This window comes from Protopterus annectens, chromosome 2.part0, assembly GCF_019279795.1.
Source record: "Protopterus annectens isolate FY-2018-M chromosome 2.part0, PAN1.0, whole genome shotgun sequence".
NCBI lineage: Eukaryota > Metazoa > Chordata > Ceratodontiformes > Protopteridae > Protopterus > Protopterus annectens.
The window spans coordinates 1,273,039,164-1,273,060,624 of NC_056728.1; the positions used below are offsets into that span (position 1 = coordinate 1,273,039,164).

Here is a 21,461-nt window from a genome sequence, read left to right on the forward strand (position 1 = left end):
GGAATATGCCATATGGTGAATCTTTAAGGTTATTTAAGGACACTAGCGGCTATTAGACTTTTCGCAGAGAAAACACAGACTTCATCAAGTATTTGAAACTGAAGTGAATTTCAAGCACAATACTCTGGAAAGTTATATGGGATTGTTATTTTTCTAATACCATATATGAAATGGCTGATGAACAATGTATATTTGTTAGTAAGTAATGTAGCAGTAATAATGCTGTTTTGGATGCATTAAATGCATTGGCATATTTTAACAAATGATGCGAGACTATCTAAAACTGTAGTAAAGGCTCCTAGGATGGTGGTAAACATTGCAAGAAATGTGACACTTTTCATGTGGCCACAGCATGTAAGGTAGGAATATTAACAGAAAATAGTTATTTATGAGGTCTGGTACCGAAAGAAAATATTATGCATCTGAGTTTTTAACTGATCTTCTTCCTAATTGGTGCATGTGGCAGTTTGCAATATTCAAGTTACACACTATTTTATAAGGAGACAATTTAACAGACATCAAGTTGTAATTTATTAAATGCCCTTACTAAGCATTGATCTGTACATAGTAAAGAGCACAACATTTTTTTTCTATAGGCTTGTAGCTGCTTAAAAATAGAGGCCTGCATGGAAACTTTTATACTATATGTTACAACTTTTTTTCTGTATGCTACAAATGTCAGTGCACTTTAAGATCTTGTGAAATCAGTATTAATAAGTCATTCACTATAATGCCTAAGTTATAAAATTGAAAGTTTAGTACTTAACATAACAATAAATCTTTTCATTTATGTCTGTTCAGTATGACTTGTGGATTCATGAAAAGATTGTTGGATCCACCTTGGCAGTGTCAGAGCTCCAGCCTGTAGCCCCTTTAAGAATTTTCCCTCCAATAATGCACCAGTTCCCCCAGGTTACCTCAGATCTAGTTTGACACCTCAGAACCTATGTATAATTATTCTGCCTGCAGGGAAACTAATGTTGTTTAGGACTAAACAGCTCTTCAGGTCTTACAGGGCAAGGAAGGGAAATGGGTGGAAGGACGGAGGGTTGACATGAATAAAAAGTCTTATTATTATGGTAAGTGTATAGCTTTTATGTCCTATTCATTCAATCTGTCCAATCTAATGTGTGTCTCAGAATCCCAAGTTATGATCAACCCAGGGTGGTAACATGACAGGAGACTTTTCAGGATTTTCTAGTCCTGGAGAAGCATTGCTATTTATAATGTCTGATGAAGGTATGCCTGGAAAACCATGAGTCGTCTTCACAAATATCATCTAATGAAGAGGTTCTAAAGAAAGCAGTAGAAGTTGCAACTGCTCCAATGGAGTGAGTCCGTAGCTTGGTGGGTAGAGGTTTGTTGTATGCAGCATAAATAAAGGAAATGCAATCTGACATCCATTTGGAAAGGGAAACTTTAGAATCTTTCTACCCCAGCTTATTAGGAACAAAGGAGACAAACAGCTGAGCACATTTCCTGAAGGATTTGGTTCTTTAAAGGTAGAAATGCAATTGTCTACGTACATCTAAGGTGTATAGAATATATTTTCTGTTGTTTGAATAGTTAGGAAAGAAGACTGGTACATGAATAGGAATGTGATATGTTTGACTCAGAAGATACCTTGAGAAGGAAAAATGGATTTGTCCATAATCATACCCTTTCTTTGTTAAATACCAAGTATGGGGAGATAAATGTGATGTCTGAGTTCTGAAATCCATCTCGCTGAAGTGATGACTACTAAAAGAATAGTCTTCTGTGAAAGAAGTTTCGTGCAACACAGGAAGCTGATTGAAAGGGATGCTTAGTTAGAGCTTCTAGGAGCAAAATCAGATCCCAAGGAGGAACCAGATCTCTGATGGAAGGTCTAAGCAAAAAGATTCCTTTGAGAATAGCCTTACAGAGTGTATAAGAAGCTAGTAAGTGTTCCTGGAAACCTGAGATGGAAATTGGAAATGGTAGCCAACTGGACTTTAATCCTGGAAAAACTAGAACCAGAGTCAAACAGGATAGCTAAGAAAAGGGAGGATGTCTGAGACTGGGGTTGAAAATGGGTTGCTGTTATGAAGGAAGGACCAAGAGACAAATCACTACCACTTACTACAATAGATCCTATGGGGAGAATCTTTCTAGGATGCTGTTAGGATTCTTACTACCTCTGTAGAGTGGAACTTATCATTGATCATTATTGGAAGTGAAGAATCCAGGGGGTCAGTTTCGAGTTGTGCAGGTCAGGGTGAAGCTTCTCTGAAGGGTGTGTGATCAGATCCAGTACTGGATCCAAGAGCCAGACAGGCTCCATGAGATAAGGCCTTAGAAGGGGAAACCAAATCTGTCTGGACCAAAAGGAACTATGATGATGACAGTTGCCTTGCTTTCTGAAAGAATCTGGGTATTAGGGGGCAGAGGTGGGTAAGCATAGAGAAGCCCAGCAGGCCATTGCTGCAACAGAGCATCCCTTGGTAACTGTCCCTGAGGGGGAAGCAAATTGCTGCATTTAGTGTTGTAGGAGGTAGGCAAACAGTTCCCCAGGAACTGAATATCTGGCAGGTTATTGCTGGATTGAGACACCATGCGTGAGGCATGAGAAGAGATCTGCTGAGCCTGTCCATTAGGCAACGGAGTACTCCTGGGAGTTGCTACAACAAAACTGTGTGAAGTCATTGCCTATTGCTAGTAAGATCTGGTTTCTCCTTGATTGTTGATTACCAAACTATCATCATGTTGTTTGGATAGATCATGCACTGGGGAAGGCAGTCATGAAGTTCATGCAACACAAGATGAACCACTCTCAATTCCAAAATATATATATATATATATATATATGAGTATTGGCCTCCATTTCTGTCTGTAGATCTTGGACCATTCTCCCTTAGAAATGTCCCTCCACATGAGGGAGGATACATCTGTGATTACATTAGCTACTGAAGCAGATGGTAGGAATAGTTTGCTAGAGTGGACCAATAGAGATCATAACCATTACCTCGGGTGCTTCCTGCATGAATGCACTGACCACTAAGCCTGTAGGAGCCATTGCAGAATCCTCATTTGAAAGCATGCAAAGTACGCCATTAGAACTGATAGTGCTATTAAGCCTAATTACTTCAGAACTAAGGTTGCAGTTGGGGGTGGTTTGTGAAGCAGAGAATGAACTGCTGACTTCAAGTCCTGAATCCTGTTAGGTGGCAATGAGACTATGGACTAATCAATGTCCAGATGACACCCTATAAACTTGATCCTGTGAACTGGTTGAAGGTTTAACTTCTGACAATTTATGGAAATTTCCAGGAACTGGCACAGTCTGAGAAGACAGTCCTTGGCCTCTTTAAGACACTCCATTAAGGGAGTAATGACTGTATCTTATCCAGAAGTGAATGAATCTCCTTAACTCTTTCATAGTCTTCATGTGTAGGTAAGTGTGTTGGAGATCCATGGGGACAGAGCAGAATCAATTGCACCATGACCCTTCTGAATTGGTTCTTTTGATCATACTTGTTCAGAAGGCTTAGGTCTAGAATTTTATTCAGAACCCAAAAGAACTTTGAATAAAATCCTGACCTTTTCTGGCCTAGTGGGACCTCTTGGATGGCTCTTTTAGAGAGAAGAGATGCTATCTCTTTTCTTGCCATTTCAGCCTGACTAGGTGGGACTTCCAGCAAAGGCTTTTTGGGTTGGGGGGATCGTAAGAAAAATGGTATGGAGTAGTCTCTAGTTATTATCCTTCTTATCCATTTTTTTTGCATGATGGTCTTCCACACTCCAGGGTAGAAGGAGAGGGAGGGGAGCAGTTGGGCAGACTTTCAGCAATGCTGTGGTCTTCTATTGGAGAAGTGCCTATGATATTCCTGGTTTTGTGGACCTCTTCAGCCTCTGAGCTAGTGTCCATTGAAGAGCCACCTCTGCTGTAGCCACCCCTATCAGAAGATGAGTCAAACTATTGATGTTTAGACTTCTTAAACTAGAGTGAATGAAGCCCCTTCTGGTTTCTGCTACATGATCTCTGTAGAACTTCAAACTTAGCTCCAGTGGCAGACAGGGGTCTTACCATCCTGTTCAAATGTCTGCATCCTCTCCTTCAATGACAGGCCAAACCAAGAAAATCCATCAACTGGGGTAATGGTGCAGGGCACCTTAGAGTTGTTTGCAAAGTCACAAACCTGCAAATAGGAGTACTGCCTCATCACTTATTCAGTCCCTCTGCCCTAGCCACTACATTTGATACTCCATTTGACACTTTATGCAAGAGGCAGATGAAGAGGTTAGTGATACTGAAAATGGCAGTCAAGTTTGTCTCTAGTTGTTTTCTCAACTCCAACAACAGACGAGCTTTCAGAGTAGGCAAGGCTTGCTGTGGGAAACCTCTCTGAAATCTACTCATATGTGTGGTGTAGCTAAGGGCACTTAATGCAAAAGTTCCTGAAGCATATACCCACTTCCCAAGTATATCCATTGCCCTGGACTTGTTTGCGATGATGAATAGAGGTTGAGTCTTCAGACAGCTCTCTCCCTTGGTAATTGCTGTTGCAGTGATAGAGTCACCCTAAGGGGATTTAGCCCAATACTGTTTGTCTTTAGGTGGGTATAGACTCTTATCATGTTTACTAGGGACTGCTTTACAAGTGTCAAAGTTCTTGTAGTGACCTCCTGGCCACTAAGTCAATCAACTTGTTGACCTGGAACACCAACCAGGACAGACATGGGGCCAAACTGTAAGCTTCAAACAATACTGCTTCATTCTGAGAGGGGGGTTTATGGGCCAAGATCCCCTCCAATGCAACAACTCTAAAAGTCTTCAGAAAGAGGTATCCTCAGGAAGGGATTGGAGGGATCCCTCATGATCCTCCAAATTGGTATCTGAAGTGGGGGACTCTGATTTGGAGTCTAGGTGCTTAGTCTTCCACATTCTCTTCTTAGAAACATCAGGAGAAGTGTTGCCTGACTTCTCAGAGGACCGGATATGTTTTTGGACAGGTGTTTTGAAGCTTATGGATGAAGTCTGTCTCAAGAACGCCTGATGGGAAGAAGATGAGAGAGACAGAGAGATTGTGAGAGTCATGGGATGGAACTATATCTGTTGGGGTTTGAAGCTCTGCTGTCTTGTGAGAAGTGATGACACTCCTCAACTCCTGGAAGGCTGATCTGATCTCCATTTGATCCAAGGATATCGCCTCCAGATTCATCCCCCCTTTGGAAAGACAATTGGGGGCCAAAGGAGGGACACCCAATGTCAAAAGGTGGAAGGCCTTGATGAGGGGATATAAATCGAAGACTCAAAAGCCAAACACTCGGACAACATCAATGCAGCTGAACCCAACCGCCCTGCCAATGAAGCCAAAGCCCTGAGCATGAGCCCTCAGTTCCAAGACTGCATTGGTCCAACAATGTGGCAGTCAAATATGTCAGATTCAAAATACCCTGGTGCTGAAAATATATTATCTTCAGATAATCCATAAAGTCCTTCGGGTCTTATAAAAATATATAAGAAGCAACCCAGAAGCCACAGGTTCCAGATGGAAAGCTGGTTTTGAAACCCCAAGAGCTGAAAGTCAGACCAGGGAAGGAATTAGAATAGGGACATCTGGGCAGATCTGGCCACATTTGGAGCCAAAGGAGATAGAATGTCCCCTAGCTTAGTCTGTATCCTCAGGAAGTTCTCCATCAGATGGTCAAAGGATGCATCTTATGTACTTTTATAAGACCTGAAGGACTTTATACATAGCTCTGATGGTCTGGACTTGGTATGCTGATCCATTTTCTCTAGTGACACCTGTTATCTCTTTGAGTCATGAATTAAGTGGTGGATGTTGAATGGCAAGCCCCAACTTCTTCAACTTCAAAACTTTCAGGGCAAAGTATGAAGGCATAGGTTCAGAAGGCCTTTTCCTAGATTCAGAGTCTTTATGTTTCAAAGTTTGGTCCGTGGTCTTTTTTGATTTTGCCACTTCTGGATCTGGTGGCAAGAAGTCTCTTAGTATCAGTTTGTTTTCTTTCTGTTGGCTAGGGGCCTGTGCCCAAACCATACACAGATGTCACAGTGAAAAGCTAGATGGGGAACTCCCAAACACACAACTCAGGGCATGCATGTGCTTTATTGTGTGGTATTTAGTGTCCAGAAAGCCAGTATTTTAAAACTTGCTTATTTCTGCATTTGAAATACACTTAGTTATAGAACATGCTAGAGAAAAAATTATCAGCAACTATTACTTATCAAATCACAACAATATTCAAAATTTCTGAAAACTCTTCATACACAAAATTATCTATATCTCTATCTAAATATATATATATATATATATATATATATATATATATATATATATATATATATATATCTATATATATGGATCTAGGATGTTTGATCGAAAAATCAAACATCCGAATCCATTAAGGGCAAGCCTACTTATGTGAAAGTGCTTTTCACCAAAGAAGCACTTTTGCGTAAGTATGCTTGTTGCCGAGGCCATACTAAGGTGCAGATAAGGCAAAATTCCCTTTTCCCCACTGTAGTGTGATCTCGGAGGGAGAATATTAAAGTAGGGGGGTGTGCAGGGGGGCAAAACGTTAATGTAGTGTTTTTTTTTTTTATTAACACACTTTAACGAAAGCGCTTTTTTGATGAAAGTGCTTTCATTAAAGTGTGTTCAGTGGTTATGGATTCGGACGTTTGATCTTTCGATCAAACATCCTAGATCCATATATATATATATATATATATATATATATATATATATATATATATATATTAACATAATTCTCTTGCCCCTATCCACCATGTCAGAATAAAATCTACTATATTCCCATGGTTAACTCCCCCCACTCGCTCCCTTATGGTTCAAAGGAATAAAACTTGGAAGCTTTGGATCAGAACTAAACTGCCTTCTTACCTTCAACAATATAGATTCCTTTGGAACCTTACTAAAAAAGCCATTTTTAATGAAAAGAGAAACTTTTACTGTAATCCCCCTAAAGCTCACCTACAAAATCCTGAAACAATTCTGGCATGCTATTAATCGAGTCCTTCTTCCTGGAAGCCCGTCTATTCCTCAGCCTAGCCCTTCTCTCTCTCCTCTACAAACTGCTACTAACTGTAACTCTTACTTCATTGACATTATCACAAAACTCTTAAATCATCCTCACTCTCACTCCACCCCCCCCCTCTCCAATAATTCCCTCTCATAACACCTCTCAGGTCTGCTTAAAAACTGTTTCCACTAGTTATGTAAAATCTTTACTTCTGAAGCTTAAACCTTGTTTTCCCTCAATAGATGGTCTCCCTCCTCTATTTCTACAGCTAGCTGCCAACTCACTAGCCCTACCCATTTCTATTCCCATTAATTGATCTATTACTGAGACTTTGGTCCCTGATCTATGCCAAATTTGCTGCCGTTCTTCCATACACTACTCATCACTGCATAGCACTTAAAACTGAATTGGTCAGAATTCCTCCATTACCTCCTCCTCTCTCAGCTTAAAATAATTCATTCTGTTCTATACCAACCCACTTTCTGTCCCTACATTTCATCTGTCATCTCTCTCTATACATGTACTAGAACCCTATGTATCTCTGAACAATATCTCCTAACCATTTTCAAACCTATGTCCAACATAGGAAAAAATCTCTATAGCTGTTACTATTACCCTGCTGAGAACTGGAATAAACTGTCTCGACATCTGATACATCAGATCCAAATCCCTATTTAGAGATTCACTAAAATTTCACTTTAAGGAAAATAAACTATGTCTTTGCTATCTTCCTCCTGACTAAATTTTCTCTCTAATTATACTACTGTCTTATTCTTACTTCTACATCTGTGAAACCATACCTTTCTCCTTATTTCTCTTTATGGCAACTATATCACTCTTTCCTTCGTTTCTGTTTCTTTTCTGTAACTTATAAATTCTTTCATTCTTCTTCATTTATTATACTTTTCTTAGCCAATTTTATTTTATCTGTTTTTTAGCTTTTCTAAGACTTAAGGTCTATCTGTATTTTTTATGCTGCAGTAAGTACCAGTAATGTTAAATTCTATTGTTTATGTCTTTGTAAAATTTTGATTTACTTTATGTCTAATTATTGAATGTTTATTGTGGAGCTTTTCTCCTCGGGTCTCCACTGAAACAGGGCTTTCTTCCAGTTGGACTAACCCAGTTAACAAATGTCAAACAAAATAATAAATAATAAATTTATATCAAATCCTAACACTAAAGAAATGACTATAACTTCACTTGTTATACTGTCACTAAAGACAGAAGAAAACCAGATGAGCAAGGAATAGGAAAACCAGCAGGGAAGAAAGGGTTGACTAGAAAGAAATTTAGTTGAAAAGTTTCAAACTTCTATCCTAAACATAACAATAAGACCAGATTACAATTTATCTGTAAAAGTAAATATATAAATGATGGAAGATAACCAGCTAATAAATTTTCAGAGGAGGAACATTTAGCTGTCAGTGGAAATCACGTCCGTTCGCTATGGTGACAAATGCAATTTGAGGTAACTAGGGGGAACTGCTACATTATGAGAAAGAAAAATTCTTAAAGGGGTCAAGGCTGGAGCACTAATGCTGTTGAGTCTGATCCAATAAGCAGCTCGAGGACCCACATGCCATATCGGACAAACTGAATGAATAGCATCAGATGTTTGCTCTTGTATAATTGATTTTACCTCATTGTTCTAATTGACCATGTGATGCATTTTATGTATTTAAGTGTGGTAAAACAATGCAATTTAGCTTGATACAGTGCAAAGCAATATTGCATAAAACATATGTGGATTTTCCATTAAAGTTGTCTTATCTCTGTCAGTATTTTCCCCCTACTTCATATTGCTGTGTTTCATTAAAGTTGTTGTGTTTTACTTAAAAGTTGTAGTAATGTCACAGAAACAGTCATATCATCTAACATACCTACATACATACAAATATTTCAAGCATGGGCTTTAATGCCCTTCTAGCCTGCCAAAATACCAAAACACTTGTTTCCATAATGTGTCCAGGCTGTTCTTAAAAATATCTAAACTAGTACTTGCTTTAATATAATTTGGAAGTCTGTTCCATGCATCAGCTACTCTGTCAGAGAACCAATTGGTACAATTCTCATTCCTATAGAATCTTCTACATAAGTTGCCTGATGATTCTGTAGTACGTTTTGATAACCCCAAACATTCTCAGAGGTCGTTGTGTCTAAATGCCATATATATCTCCTCTTAGATATCTGTAAGAGACACTATACAAGTTCCGATATTTCACTCTTTAATAATAACTTAAATTTTCACATCCATGGATGCCCTTGGTATATTTCCACTGTATTCTTTCTAGTTTACAGATGCTTGTTCTCTTACAGGGTTTCCATATTATTATTCCACACTCAAGTTTGGGCCTAATGCAACTAACAAATAATGACTTTGTCATTTGTGATTTCCTGGACTTTATAAATCTTTTTATGCAACCTATAGTTCTATAACTATAATTTACCAGGAGGCTGATATGATTAGAAAAACTCATAGCTAAATCTACCCATATACCCAGGTCCTTAAATATGTTTACAGTTTCAATCACGGTGTGCTGTATTAAATATTCACCTTTGAATTAATGTTTGCCAAATCTCATATGCTTAGTTTTTGATGTATTTATTAGCATATTATTCTCCTGTGCCCAAATGCTCAATTTAGTCAAGTTATTTTACAGGCATGCCTTATCTGTAACACATGTAATCAGTTTACCCAGTTTCAGGTTATCTGCATATAGACTGTAGAACACTTCAGATTAAAAAGTTAGGGCTGAAAGATACAATCTAAACAAGTAACGGCCTAGGGCAGAGCTCTATGGAAAACCCTGACTGTAACGAAGGATTTCACATGTTCAGTTGCTGTATGATACTTGCCATGTCCTATTTGTAAGACATGCAGCTATCCATCTTATCAAGAGTGCATTGATGCCTAATTGTACTAATTTATTGATCAGTGTTTTGCATATGACCCTGCCAAATGCTGAAGTTAAATCTATATAAATTGCATCACAGCACAATTTTTCATTCATACCAGTTATTATATTGTTATAGAACATCATGTTACAGGGGGTAATAGATCTATTTTCAACACATACATGCTGATATATGGTTTCAAGTCCCAACCTATCCAGTTCTGACAATAACTTATCCAATATTACCTTCTCCATTATTTTCCACAACATGAAAGTAAACTTAAAGGTCTGTATGACTCTGAGTTTGTCCTACTTCCCTTTCCCTTAAAGACAGAGGTTTCATAAGCGCATGTCTCCAATCTTGAGGAATCTCCTCATATTTATATGCCAAGTGAATAATAGATATAATGGTACTGTAAGATCTTGCTGAAATGTTCTCAGGTCATTGTTACTAATTCTCTTTCCTCCCTGTGCTTTGTTTGGATCCAATTTGCACAGTTCTTTTTCAATATAATCTAATTTGATTCCGGTGTCTGTGGTTACCTGGATGTCACTAGGACAACTTATCACCCCTTTTGTGGAGCCAAACTGTTTTGTATAAGATTTTGTAAATATATCTATAATCTGTTGGGTCTGAGAATAAATTTTAGAATCTGCACACAGTTTATCAATTTGTGTCTTTACTCCTTCCACAGCTTGTGTATCTATAAAAAGGTTTTCTATTATGCTCAATATCTTTATATAACTTTCTTCAAAATTTTCTTGATCTTGTTTCACACTGCTTAATCTGTTCGTCCACTGTGTTTATTTTAGTTTTCAAAGTTATAGTTCGACCTCTCTTCCATTTCTTATATTTTTTTGTCTTTCACCTTAATCAGATATCTTGTTCTTATGGAAATATATCCCCCTGAAATTGTATGCCTAGATCCTGATGTTACAAACTTTTTTGATTTTTTTATATTCAAACAATTCTCTTTCAAATCTTTCCACATTCCATCTGTAGTTTTTCCATATTTACACCTCACTCCAGTTAGTTTTACATAGTGACTGTTTTGCTTCCATATAATCTGTAATTAACCTTCTGTGCATTGGTTTAGATTTCAGTTTGGCAGAATTATCTAGCAACAAATTAACCTTTATAACCCCATGATCACTGCACACTGGTAAAACTTGACATGAAGTAACAGTAATTTCTTTAGGAACACAAACAATGTCTAGTATGTTCCATCCCTTGGTAGTTGTTTTTTTTTACAATCTGAAGCAATTGTTGCTCCTGAATATATGTTGTGAATAATTTCCTTGCTAACATTGTTGAATCAATATTATTCCAGTCTGTTTCTGGTAAATTTAAGTCCCCAGCTAATATTATTGTTGCCTCCTGTGTTTCATGCAAGAAATGTATGAATTCCTCTAGGTCATCTGCACTTGGCTTTGGTGGTCTATACACTCCAACAATTGTTATATGTTCAAGGGTTGTCTTTATTATCACAGTTGCACAATCTATAGTATTGGTGTTATCATTCAACATGTAATAATCACAGGTCTCATAACTATCTTTAATCCCTATCATAACACCTCCACCTGATTTTTTGTTAGTATGTCTGTTACAGTAAAAACATTTATACTCTGACAGAACTGGTTTCCAGTCATTGTTCTTTAACCATGTTTCACAAACACCACATCAATCTTTTGAGAACATAGCAAAATTTCCAGTTAAAAAAAAAACATTATTAATGCTCCTAGCATTAACAACCATCAGAGATGCATCACATGTTGCTATCTGTGAACTGTTAAATTTTCAACATGGCAAAAATCCTGCCTAGTGTTTGTCAAGTATTGCAAAATATCTGTTGTGAAAATTCTCTTCCCGGATCTTGACAAGTGCATGTCATCCTGTCTGAACACGTGTGCCCAAAACTAGGCTTGGATGCTCTACACATTTTTTAAAACAGGACATTTTTTCTATGTAGGTATTTACCCAAAAATCTTTTTATTCACAGTGACCTGACTATCCTTTATATATGTGATTTGTGAAAAATATGTTCTAACACCAGCACAAGCTATACTATGTAAGGGGGCTGTCAGTTCCCTACTAACAGTTAAGGAATCCTTGTGGATGACATCATTTGTACTGATGTGAATAAAAACGGATCCATACTTCCTTACATTAAGGTGGTCCAAGGCTTGTCTCACATCTTCTATTTTTGCTTGTGGCAAGCATAAGACTATTCGATGTTCATTATCTTCTCTGCAGATATAAGAATCAGTTACTCTAATAATTGAATCTCCAATTACAAGAATATCCTTGCTGGACAGCTCTGAAGATTCTTCAGCATCTAATGCAGTAATATTTGCTCTATCAGTTGTTATGAAGGATGGATCTTTATCACCATTAGTCGTATTAATCCCACTGATTTCATTGTGTACTAAATTCTCATCCAGCTGGTATTGTAAATCCACAACTTGAGCCATGTAGTCAACATCTGTCTTTCTCTTCTTTTTTCTTACAGTAATGTTCTTCAATCCTTCCACATTCAGTTTTGATTTCTTCCTTTTCACCTGCCCCTTACCTGTTTTTTCTACCTTCTGTTTTGGAAAAATTATGCCTTTTTCTGTAGACTGAAGGTTTTCTGATAGAAAAATATTATCATTCTCTGTAACCTGTGTGTTACATAACAAAGCGGTGTCCTTTTTAATACGTATTCTCTTTCCTTTACAGACATTAATCAGTTTATTTTTATTCCTTGTAATTTGTTGTGAACTTCTTCCTTTCTTTTTTTTTTGTTTCCTTCTAAACAAACTAGATTCTCAGATTGCTGAATACTTGCATCCAGAATTCCAAAATTGTCAGGGGCATTGTCTTGTTTCATGGGAACACAGATCACCAGTGTTATCAGCTGTTACCTTTAAATATGCATACATTTATCACATTGTACAATATATTTGTGGAATAGGAAAGTATTGCTTCTACTACTTCACTCATAAAGGCAGAGAAATTGCAGGGCTCTCAGGCTATATACTAATAAAATGGTAAAATATGGGACAGCACCTAAAGATCCAGACAACATTGCAGACAGCTTCTATCATCCTGAAATGTTACCCAACTCTACTAACCAGCTCCACGCCTCAAATGGCATCATACAAGGAGGTGGAGAATTCCTACTTAAAGGAAAACTCCACTGTTGAACTAAAATAAATCTATTTTTTTCACTCTATTTTTGTTTTCTGAGCTATTTAAACACCTTAAAATCACTCTGACTGCTTCTTATATAATTTATGTTTTCTGCAAAATGGCTGCCAATGGGGCTTGACATATCAAGATGATCTTGTTTTTCTTCAATCCTTCCTCTTTCCCATGGTCTATTTCAAGTCTGTTTTATACTAGTCATGCTAGACATAAGGAAGTAGTAGCATATTCCCATGCCATTGACATATAATGGGATTAGCGTTAGTCACTGTCATCTTATATACCTTCTGTAACAGGACTTCTTTTATTTCTCAAATGGCTCTCATTTGTACGTGTCTCAGAGCTTATTTTACAATATACTAAGAAGTTAAAGCTGCATCCGAAAAAAAATAGATAAATTGCAGGTCTTTGCTCAAATTATCTTTTTGTAGATCAAGAAGAACTGACAGTCCTCTCCTGCCACACTTGGGTAGATATGATGCTACTTTACAAGAATTACAAGAACAATTTTTTTTCTGAATTTTGTCTAAATGTCACATATATCTTTGATACTACATTTAAGTAATTCTAAAATAGAAAGTAGTATAAACAACAAACATTTACAATTTAAAGCTTGGCATTTCAGTACTGTGATGCTGCTTATATGAAGTTGTCAAAAGAGTTGACAACTGCCTTTGAACCACTGACTGATCTAATTGCTCTGATGTGCTATGAAAGGCATGGTTATATTGGAAGCAGCTGTAAATCAGTGTAAGCTCTCTTCCTCTCTGCAATAAAGATAGTGGAAAACAGCTTCACACCTCTCTGTCTTTTTTTACAGTAGCTGCTGAGCTCCTAACAGCAGCAGGACTAATTACCCATATACGATTGTCAGCAGTACCTGACTTCAAATTTCTCTGTCTGTAATATGTCATGCAAGCATAGACAAATTCCTCTGCCAATTATGTGAGAAGTTAAGCTTTAAAAAAGTGAGTGGTGTTTCCTTCCTTTGCTTCCAAGGCAAAAAAACGAAAGCTTTAGAATGTGCAAGCAGGTTTCTGGTACCTACACAACACTGGAACCATACTGTAGGGAGAAAACCTAAGAGTTGAATTAAACTGTAGGAAAAGGTGACGTTTTGCTTTAATGATTGAGGCTACACCATGACAACTGCTTTATTATGTGACTGTAGCATCAAGAACCAATAATGAGATTCAGAACTATTTTATTGTAATGAATCATATGATCCATTCATACCATAAGCCAAAGGTGGGAAATCTTGTCCCTTAGTCTCTAGTAGCCACTGAACTCAACCTTAAAACTCTGTCATGTAATCAGTACTATTACTGTCACAAAACAGGGGGCTCCACACTTATAGCACAGTCTACTTTTCCATTAGAAACACTTTTACAGTCATGGTCAGTGTAGGAAGAGGGTGAACACTAGTAACAGACAAGCACACATGCACTCATCCTTTCTCAAAGATAATGTAACACTCTGGAGGCCTTAAATGTCAGCAGTGTTCCTTCAGACATATGGCTTTCTCCATGCAATAAAATGCAATACAATTGTTAGTATACAAGGGGAGCTTCTCTCTAAACCAGAAAAGCCCACTGGCTTCAACTGGCAAGGCTACTGTTTTTGTAAGTATTCATTGGCATGCTGTATCAATGTATACCTACTATGATTTCTATCATACTAAGGCTTCAAAGTCTTAGACTACTGTTATTTTCTCCCATTTTGCCTAAGAATACCATTTCTCACTAACTCAGTGATTAACAGCATGCTACTGTACCAGAAGCATATTACTGATCATATTATTAGCCGCAAATGTTTTTTAATATAATTTTGATACTTAAGGTTTATGGTGCAAATTGACTAAGTGTTGGGGGGAACAGAATATGGAGGCTTGCTATAAATCTGGCCCATGTGCAAGAAACACCAGCTCAATAAGATATAAAAAAACATAGAACTCTTGTTTGCATAAGTCCACTGGACAGAAATGCCCTTTCAGGGATAACCTGCAATACTGTCTCATTAACTGACTTGCTCAGAGTCACAGAATAGGCAAGAAGAGGTGGAGGACATCAAACCCTGGAAAGCAGTTCATAGTGTTAATCCTCTGTGCCAACTGCCACATGGGCTACTACACTGGGTCAGTACTTGAATTAAAGTTACTGAGACTGGAATTTACAATCCAAATACTTAAAGGTTACACAACATTGCTCACCTGCATAACATACAGGGATGAAGTCCTGACTATGATCCAAGTGACTATAGTATGACTAGCAGGCTGTGGAGCTGGATGAGATTATACAAGGCAAAAAAACAAAAAAGGCAAGACAAAAGCCTGCTCACCTGTCTCTAGGCAGTTGTCTGATGCCTGTATCTGACAGACACTACGAAAGAGATTGCTGGAACAAGCTAGAAAATGCATGGGCATGGAGTTTAGGTGTATGCATTGCCATGGAGGTGGCACACTTACTCAACTCATTGTGTCAGGAAGTTCGAATGCAGCTATCACGTTTCAAGTCTAATAATTCGTCATAGTATAAGGGCCTATGCATATCTGCTCTTCTCCAAAGTCAATGGGTATCCAAGGCCATGTGGCCATAATGTATTCCTTTATGGATGGACAAAACCCATCCAGCAAAGGAGCAAGTGTACAGTTTGCCCAAATGCAGTGGTCCCAAGGAAAAAACAATTTGATGTGTATGGAGTCTGGTTAAAGGCAAGTGATCCTGCCAAGTTAATCTAAGTGAAAACTAGTTGTAAAAAAAGTTACCTTACATTTAGAAATGAGATTTATAGAGAGTAAAAGGAAAGGAATATTATTTGCTAACCACATTCAATCTGCTTCAACTTCATAATTTTTACATGGCAAGAATTGTTTTCTGAGCAGCTTGCTAGTTGGGAATATGATACCATACAAAAGGTTTCACCATGATTTATTGAATAGCATCTGGATGAATCTGTGAATAGATGAACACAGCCAGTCAGGCCTTGTTGAAAAGAAAGCTAAAGGAAAAAACAAGCCCTATTCACCCTCTGTGATTGAGACTTCTCCTCTAACAACCCCTATACTTACATGTACACACCTTCACAGTTATACATCTGCAGAAAAAATGTTTTAGAAAAGTGAATCTGCTGGCATTCCAATGACAAATACAACTCTTTTGGGTTTCATCTTATCGGCAAACAACATTCACTGCCTTTTAACTTGTCTAGTTGTGAGTGATGAGTTATAACATTAACTCAACCACTAGTAGGATAACCTTCCATCCAAACAGATAAATAAAAACAAAATGACATAAAGTGAATATATAGTGTGAATGTATAATGTGGACAGATGAAGAAAGATATAAGAAAGTATTATTTTACAGAGGCATCAGGGCTATGTGAATTGCTTTTTTGAACAGATAGCAGCATCAAATTCAATAAAGGAATTCAAGAATATATATGACAGAAATAAAACAATTTTGTCTGGCAGCAAGAAAAGAAATAAGGCATGGGTTAACTAAGATATGTATCTTATCCAACTGGCAAGGAAATGGACAGACTATCAAAGCAAGCAGTTCTTACCTGACATCAGATTATATGTCTATCCTCAGGATTCATGAAGCTTGCGCCAGGTGCATGTGTAGCATTGGCGTTCTAACACCAAATATGGCCACTGAGCGATTCAGGTAAGAACTGTTTCCATGTGCACTACCTGCGTACGCTACACCCGCACAACTCCCGGGCCCTGTATGCTAATTACCCCATGTGCAGCAGTGTAGCATGCAAATGAAGGTATGTAGCAATTCAGGAAGTGGTGCAGGTGTAGTGTAAGCATGCAGAAATGTAAATCGTAGAAAACGGTTTACATTTTTGCAAACATAAAATCGGAGCCATGACAGCCGACCAAACACATGTATTATACTGTTAATATATGCCAATGGCTAAATATATAGCCATTGGCATAAAAAACATGTACAAAATATAAAATTAACATTTAATATATATAGTCGCACTATAGCGATGTGGAAGCGCAGGGCAGCGGTGCGCAAAGGGGATCGCAAGGAATATATAAAAATATAGAATAAAACCACAATGAAACACATATCATGATTTCCCCATAATAGTCAATGGCAAGCATGCTACACCATACTATGGTGCAAGGGTTGCTAAGGGGCAGTGACAATGTTATGTGCAGTAGCTAGGAATTAGTAGGCAATGCCATGCAAATGAGTGGAGTAATAGTGAATCGCAGATTCCCCGCTGGTGTAAGTATGCACCTCACAGCGTAGAGTTATAACACCAAGGTGTGCCCATAAGATAAAGATGACATCAAGAGAGGGGTGTGTCGCCATTGCTGTAAGCACATTGGAGCATTGCTAAACTGTTTGCCCCTAGCTAGGCAAAGCTGCAGGATAGGGGTGTGTTGAATTGGCCATAGCTATGCTTAGCTGAGAGTACACAAGGTAACCGAGTATGCATGTGAACGGAGATGAAAACGCATGTAAACCTGGTAAACGGGTTTGCGAGGCGCGCATTGCAGCTGAAACAGGAAGGATATAGGAAAGAAATAAAGAAATGCTGCAGCAGTGAAATTGGAGTACAAATGACTAATTAACACCTAGGAGCCTACAGTGGGCCATTGACAACAGCTAACAAGGCTGCAAGCAGCTACCTGGAGAACAGGAAAGGGGAGGGGCGGTACTGCAAAGAAAACAGTAAATTGTCAAAGCAGAAGAAAGCTGATTTGCTGTATATCAGCTACAAGGCACATTTTGCCATGACTGGGTAGGGAAAGTACAAAACAAGAAAGACAGCAGGTGGATGCATGCCTGATAATAGGAGGGGATCCAGGTTTAAAAGTGAATTAAAGGGCAACAGATTAATCAAGGCAGGCAAGTAGATCTCCACAGTAAAGGCCCCACACTTGTAGTACTCATTGCAAAACCCAATATTAAGACATGCTCCAGCTGGAATAGCTCATACACACCTACTGACATCAGCAGCATCCATAGCACAATAGTATAAAGTGTGAAAGCACCTCACACACATTTGTGTATTCCCATACACTCTGCACCAGTGGTGTATACAGATGGGGAACTTTTAGTATGTACATGTTAGGGGCTACCATAGCTTTGATCCACCAGTATGTGTTGGAGACTGAAGGTGGTGTCGAGGATGATGCACATGACCACCTCAGGCACCAGAGGAGGAGAAGAGTGTTCAGAACCAGGGTAACCTACCAGGGGCTACATGATCTGGAGATAGTAGAGAGTTACAGGGTGGACAGGGACATCCTGCAGCAACTTGTGGAGCTGTGCCGCCCACGTCTCAGAGCCAGAACAAAGAGAGGGGAACCCATCCCAGTGGATACGAAGGTATGTGTAAGCCTGAGAATACTAGCTACAGGTACCTTTCAAAGACCAACTGGGGATATAATGGGGATCTCACAGGCATCAGCATCCAGGGTACTACACCAGTTCCTAGATGCCATGTTACCACATGCCAATGAGCACATATACTTCCCTCAAACACAGGAGGAGTTGGCCAGCAATATGCGTCTCTTCCACCATGTGGTAGAATACATGGAGATACTGGGTGCAATAGACTGCATGCACATACACGTCAAGTCACCACCTGATGAGCAGGGTAGGCACTACATAAACCACAAGGGATACCCCTCCATCAACTGCCAGGTCATGTGCAATGCCCAGGGCATTATCATGGATGTGTGTGCTGGCAACCCTGGAAGCTATCACGACTCCCACATCTGGCATGCCTCACAGCTGTTATCAGTTACTTGCCAGGGGGGACATCCCAAATGGCCACCTGGTGGGGGATGCTGACTATGCACTGGAACCGTGGATGATAACTCCCATCAGAAATACACACACACCCATGCAGGAACGCCATAATGAGGCACACGCACAAACCAGAATCATCATAGAACGTGTGTTTGGGATGCTGAAATCAAGGTTCCGTTGCTTCAACATATCTGGTGGAGCCTTGCAGTACTCTTCAGGCACATGTGCCCACATCTTCATAGTGTGTGCCATGCTACACAATATGGTCCTGTGGAATCAGCTGCAGCAGGGACAGAATGGTGAAGGCCCTCACAGCCCACCACCATTGCCAAGGGCCCCACAGGCACAGAGGTACTCAGACCACGAACACCCTGAGCCAGCCCCAGTAGGCAGACAGAGGCAAGCCCAATATGCCCATGCCTTGTCAAAGAGGGAACGTATAGCACACACACTGACAGTGTAGGCACCTAGGGACTGACACCTTTCTCCACCTGCACACACAGTAAAAATGGATGGCACACACACACACACACACACACACACACACACACACACACACACAAGACTACCTGTAAATTGTTATGTTTAGGCAGTCTACTGTGTGCATCCAACATAGGCAGCCCTCAACTATTGCACACACAACTGCCATTGGCACAAGGTAAGTCAACACCTGAACAGTAAATTAAGCTATCAGCATATGCAGATACTGTATGTATAGATGCATAGGTAGGTACTTGGCCAACTGCCAGAGGCCATTCATAAGCCCAGCAAAAATGTGTCAGCTTTTTCCACCCAATTGATTCATTAACTGTTCCTCTGTGGAGCAGAGCCAATGGCGGGATCCCTGGAGTACATCTACTGTTCCCCATCCACTCTTCAAGGTTTCTCTTGCAGAGTGTTAGTGGGGGGCTCTGTATAATGTAGTTAGGGATGTTGTTCCAAAGTATGGGGAATGTCTGTGACAGGAATCTGTCCCTCCAGCATCTTCCAGTTATTGTTCTGGCAAGTTTCAGCTCACTACAGTGTGTGCCTCACTGTGACATGGATTCCCATAGGTGGAGCATATTCATCAAGCCTGCGTTCGACATGGCTGTGTTGGCCAGCGGAGATCATCTCTGGGTAAACGAGATGCCACTGAGTAAAGCAGGAGTTTATTCAGTCTGGCTGCATAGGCCATATGTTGGAGGCCAGATTTCAAAGCTTTATTGCAAAGGCTCACCCAGACTCTGCTACACTTTGCTGTGAGGAAAAGGTTGGTTTGCTTTTTATTTGTTGTATTTTGTATTAGTTTATTGCCTTTTTATATTTTGAGTGCTGTGATTTGTTTTCTTTACCTTGTGTTTTGCTTGTGTTCTGCTTTTAACTGCATATTAAAACTTTAAAAGACACCACAGCTCTGTCTCTTGTGAGTCATGCAGAAATTAGAACTGATCAATTAAGGAATCATACATAAGATAGAAGAAGTCACCTAAGGTTAATCATTTGTGAACTGAGGGGGTAGAGCTAGGAACTAAACCTTCTATTTAAGGGGTAAAATAAAACATTTCAGAGCTTTATTGAAAAGGCTCACCCAGACTCTGCTACACTTTGCTGTGAGGGAAAGGTTGGTTTGCTTTTTATTTGTTGTATTTTGTATTAGTTTATTGCCTTTTTATATTTCGAGTGCTGTGATTTGTTTTCTTTACCTTGTGTTTTGCTTGTGTTCTGCTTTTAACTGCATATTAAAACTTTAAAAGACACCACAGCTCTGTCTCTTGTGAGTCAGGCAGAAATTAGAACTGATCAATTAAGGACTCATACATAAGATAGAAGTCGTCACCTAAGGTTAATCATTTGTGAACTGAGGGGGTGGAGCTAGGAACTAAACCTTCTATTTAAGGGGTAAAATAAAACATTTCAGAGCTTTATTGAAAAGGCTCACCCAGACTCTGCTACACTTTGCTGTGAGGGAAAGGTTGGTTTGCTTTTTATTTGTTGTATTTTGTATTAGTTTATTGCCTTTTTATATTTCGAGTGCTGTGATTTGTTTTCTTTACCTTGTGTTTTGCTTGTGTTCTGCTTTTAACTGCATATTAAAACTTTAAAAGACACCACAGCTCTGTCTCCTGTGAGGCAGAGATACCACTATCATTCTAGTTGCCTGCCTCTTATGTTAATTTGACCATATAACTCATTTTCTCTCTGCTTTTACTGGCTTGTGTGAGTAAGCACAAAATTATCATTTTGTGAAATCACCCCCTTCAACTATTTAAATTTATTGGCCATTCTACTGTATTCCATAGTACCAGAATATAAAAGTGATCACCCCCTTTCAATCTATATTGCTGTTTTAAAAATAGTGACTCTCTACTAAAACTTAACATTTTAGACAGGTAAAACTTAAATTACCTACTTTCATATCTAACTTCTCTAGTGCACACTGCAGTGTTTAGGATAAACCATTTTTTTTCATCTTACCTTTAAACATCCCTGTTACTAGCACTTGCTCTAATACCTGCTGGAAAGCACTAGGAAACCTTAAACTGATACAAGCACTCAAGTCTCCAATCATAGGCAATAAACAGTCTATAATTG

The 21,461-nt window shown here is 38.9% G+C and overlaps 1 protein-coding gene across 1 annotated transcript in view; it reads left to right on the forward strand.

Moving 5' to 3' along the window:
• LOC122793445 (probable E3 ubiquitin-protein ligase HERC4) overlaps positions 1–21,461 on the forward strand; it is a 1,684,714-nt gene that overhangs the window by 680,375 nt on the left and 982,878 nt on the right. The window lies entirely within an intron of this gene.